The sequence below is a fragment of the Oratosquilla oratoria genome, chromosome 26, assembly GCF_046742065.1.
Source record: "Oratosquilla oratoria isolate Oo_2021 chromosome 26, ASM4674206v1, whole genome shotgun sequence".
NCBI classification, from domain to species: domain Eukaryota; kingdom Metazoa; phylum Arthropoda; class Malacostraca; order Stomatopoda; family Squillidae; genus Oratosquilla; species Oratosquilla oratoria.
Window position 1 is genome coordinate 46,413,044 of NC_134802.1, and position 5,000 is coordinate 46,418,043.

The window sequence follows — 5,000 nt, forward strand, 5'->3', positions numbered from 1 at the left end:
CTCATACCTTACTATATTTAATTGGGATGGTGAGTGTCACTGGATGTTGCCCCCCTCCCCCCCAAAAAAAAATAGAAAACGGAACGTGAGTTCCTGTGACGTGTGGTTTTGACAAAAACTATTGGACAAAGATCTATTCATTATATTGACACATTCACCATATTGCGCTGACATAAGCATGACGTACTCTACATTCACACAACAGAATCCTTTGGTAATCTAAAACAAAGTGAGATGAAGCAATATTTACATTACTGGACCACCAGATTTGGACCCCGCGTGAAGCAGACGATAGCGTCATTGCCCCAAAACTCAGGTGACCCCGTTTCGAGCCTCTCTAAGTGCAAGGCCATTGCTGCATATCATTGCTAATCATTAATCAGTATTGTTGAACTGACGTTTCTCACCTCACATACAAACTTCTCAAACCTTATGGAGACTGTATTGTCCTTCCCAAGGATAGAACGGTCTTACAAAGAACCATTAAGTCGTTCATCTCGTTTCTTGTGTAAATGTGTGTACATGTTACGCTGATGGGGTCCTGTCTCCTCCTCAATGTATATCAATATGTATCCATATATGTATGTATGTATGTATGTATGTATGTATGTATGTATGTATGTATGTACATATGTATGTATGTATATATATGTATGTATATATGTATGTATATATGTATGTATGTATGTATGTATGTACGTTTGTATGTATATATGTATGTATGTATGTATGTATGTATGTATGCATGTATATATGCATTTCTATTCGAATTACCCATATACAACCATTTACTATACTTTCTTTATCTATATGTAAATTAATTTGCAATACACTCACATTCTAAGTTTCTTCTCTTTCCTCACTTATTTTCCAACCACAATCAAATTTTTTGTTCTTTAATCTTTTAACAAAGGCGAGGGGGGGGTGTTACACCATGACGTCGTGCGAGGGAGGGGACGGGAGGGGGAGGGGTGGGGGAAGAAAGAAAGAAAGACAGAAAGGATTTGAATAGATGGAGCAAGAAGCGTAGGTGGGTGGGGTGAGTAGGAGCGGTGGACCTCAGACGAAAAGGGGGCGGGGTCACGTCCAGGGAGACCCAGGAGGTTCCTCTTCTTGGAGAACGACGCCAGTTCGTAGCGTGGTGGTCAACCCACACGCTTCTCTCCTCCTCTTCTCGCGCGTCGTCGTCCATCTTGGGACTTGGCAACTGCGTTGCGGGATCCCTTGTCACGTCCTCCAGTTATTGTAAGTAATGTTGTATGAGTATTCTGTTAGAATGTACATGGTTTTATGTTATGGTATCAAAGTATATATATATATATATATATATATATATATATATATATATATATATATATGTATATATATATATATATATAAATGTATATGTATATGTATATATATTTATATATATATATAATGTATGTGTAAACATATACATTTATACCGATATATATGTATGTGTTTGTGCATATGTATATACAATATATCTATATGTAAATGTATACATATATATATGTATTTATATGTATATGTATACATATTCCCCTGAAGATGTGAACTACGCGAAAGCGCTTGGGAATTACTGTTTTCTTCCGATTTCCTTAGTTGTTACCAGCAAAATTTGTTGATCACGTGTTGTTTTTAGCGATCTTCCTGCATGTATAAGTATATGCATATATATATATATATATATATATATATATATATATATATATATATATATGTATATATGTATGTATGTATATATATATATATATATATATATATGTATATATGTGTATATATATATATATGTATATATATATATATATATATATATATATATAACAGCGGTGAGCATAGATAAGTTTATTCAAATAATTAATGATTTGGACTAAAGTCCTTAGAGGGCTTACAGAGGTTAGGAAGAACTAAGACAAGCCATCAGGTTCCCTGTGATCAACTTTCGTTGAAAAAGAGATTTCTATAGGAATAGGAAAGGACATTTGTGTATGAAAAAGACTATTGGTAATGAGCACATTTTAAGTAATTTATATATTAATTTATTCATTCATTTATTTATTTGTTCATCTAATTATTTTTCATTTAGTTTCTGTTTATTTACCTCTTTATCTATTTATGTATTTGTTTTGTCATCTATTTGTTTGTTTATGTACTTATCTATCCATTTATTTAGTTATCTATATATCTATTTATTCTTATTTATTCATTTATGTATTCATTTGTTCATTTATTTGTGTGTTTGTTTTCTTTTCTATTCATTCATTTATTTATATATTCATTTGTTGATTTTCTTATTCACTTACATATTTATTAATTTATACATTTATTTTTTATTAATTTATTCACTTAGTTATTTATTTATTTATCCTTTTATTCTTTTATTCGTTTATTCGTTTATTCGACTTCTGGGTGTTATGGGTCGTATTAGCTGTTCATGCTTGGTGTGAAGTCTTTCATGATGTCTGGAGTGCAGATTTTGTTTGTGTTGGGTGAGTGGACGGATGTTTGCAGCGTAGGAAAATGATCAGAAGTTCTGAAGTCGCCCCATTTCGAACCTGTGATAAAACGGACAGCAACGTTTAAACTTCGAACCTGTGATAAAACGGACGGCAACGTCTACTCTAAACCTTCTGATGGGAATAGTTGTTTATTGGCCGACGTTTGGGGGAAAATGTTGTGGATTTGAAGCATTTCAGCCTGGCGGGCGCAGCTTTAGCTCTCATTCACTGTATGCGAAATTGTGGAACCCAGGTCAAGCCACTGTCCAACCCAACACACTAGCGTTATCCTTTACTAGGAATTTCATAAGAACATAAGAACGTAAAAATGAAGGAGACTGCAAGAGACCATAAGGCCTACACTAGGCAGCTCCGTGGTTGTGCATATGTAAACTTACATATGCACACGCATACTATTTATCTTGGTGCTTTTTCTTCCACGTGGGTGTTGGTCCTTCCCTCGTCCCCTGTGTCCGATACATCATCTGTTGACATCTCAACGTGAAGTCTGGACGTTTCTATTTGTAGCCTTTATCATCGCCGTCTGACCCTTACAAAGAGATCCCTCTCTATTGTTGTTAACTTGATTAACATATACATACATACATATATATATATATATATATATATATATATATGTATGTATATATATATATATATGTTGCCTTCGGTGACTTCCACATCCTCATACCCATGCCTTTTTTCACTATACACGTATTATTCTAGAGCAGCGTTTCTCAACCTTTCTACCCTTGCGTAAGCTTTAAAATAAATTGCATGTCTCAAGGAACCCCTGCGCAAAAAAAACAAAAACATACACAATACCTTTCTCATATTATTTTCATCGTAATAATAGGTTAGATAGGATGATGTTTATATTACATTATTACAATAACCAAGAATATGTCGTGCGTTTTAATTATATTACGTATATGAAATTAAATAAAAAATCAAAAGTGCATTAGCTTACCTCACTTGTTCTCGCGGAACCCTTAGGGACCTTTTGCGGAACCTTAGGGTTCCGGGGAACCCTGGTTCAGAAACGCTGCTCTAGAAAGTATCTGGTGCTGAGAGATTGGAAAAGGTCAAATAAGATTCCAACTTATACAGGAAGAAGCAAAGAGGAACCTCTAAATCATAGTCTCGTGTACTTGACCATCATAATGACTAAAGTGTGTGAGATAATTGTAAAAGACAGATGGACAAAATATCTAGAAGGTAGGAAGGTCAATGCCGATGATCAATCTGGTTTCAGAAAAAGAAGGCCGTGTGTTCTGTGTTTGCTGAGCTTTTACTCAAATGTGATCGACATGCTACAAGAGATAGTGATGGGTGGGTGAACTGTACCTACTTGGATCTGGAGAATTTTTGTTTTTTTTTATAAATCTCAAAAAAAAAAAAAAAAAAAAAAAAAAAAAAAATATATATATATATATATATATATATATATATGCAAAGTAGACCACTTGGAAAAAGGAAACCAACGAAGCAGAGCGCTTTCGTATATTACATCTTCAGTGCAACAAGTACTTGTTGCACTGAAGATGTAATATACGAAAGCACTCTGCTTCGTTAGTTTCCTTTTTCCAAGTGGTCTACTTTGCATAAGTGAACACACGTACCCGTGTTCTTATTAGCATATGTATATATATACATATATATATATATAAATATATATATATATATATATATATATATATATATATATAAATTGGAACGTATAGACTAACATAGAATCTGCCGGAAAGATGAATGACTTCCTGGAGAATATATTTATGAGGGTGGTTGTGAAGGACAGAATGTTAGATTGGAAGGAAGTAACTGATGGGGTCCCACAGGGCTCTGTGTTGAAACCACTAATGTTCTTGATCTACACTGATAACATAATAGATGGAACAAATAGTTATACCCTAGTTGTTAATAACGTCAAGGTCACACACACATACCAAAAGACATTTCCTCCTTTTACAAGTGAGAGGCGTACATCCATCTTAAACTCAGGCCGCACCCATCCAGAGACACTGTCATTACCCCCCCCCCCATCTTTGCATTTCGTGGATGAAAGGTCGTCCCTATCACCCGCAGCATTGCTCTTGTCAGAGGCAATGCAGAACGAACAACATTTTCACAGCAGGACACAAGAGCTAGTGCTTTATTATATGGAGACTCCACCCCACCCCACCCCGCCCGTCACATCCATTCGAGAAATATATGGAGCAGACAAGAAGAACGTCTCTTCAGGCCTTGTCATTTGTTCATCTATTCACAACTATTCTCCATTTACTCATATCTTTTCCAATCTCTCTGTATTGCATACTAGGCCCCTTCTCTCTGTCCATCCGTCTTATTATGGTCGTTCCTTCAAGTGCCTTCCATCCATCTCATCCAATTGCCCATTCCATTCCACCATTCTTTAGTCAACCCTATTTACCAGTTCTTTTTACACCCTCGCTCTCCACCTCACTTCAATATTTCTTACCTTATCCATCCTCGGAA

General features: G+C 35.3%; 1 protein-coding gene across 1 annotated transcript in view; it reads left to right on the plus strand.

Annotated features, from left to right (window-relative positions):
• Positions 1-1,056: 1,056 nt before the first annotated feature.
• Positions 1,057-5,000, plus strand: part of LOC143039337 (uncharacterized) — a 37,325-nt gene continuing 33,381 nt past the window's right edge. The window contains exon 1 of the mRNA XM_076209217.1: positions 1,057-1,245. The gene's annotated coding sequence lies outside the window, so the exon portion shown is untranslated. The remainder of the gene's footprint in view (positions 1,246-5,000) is intronic.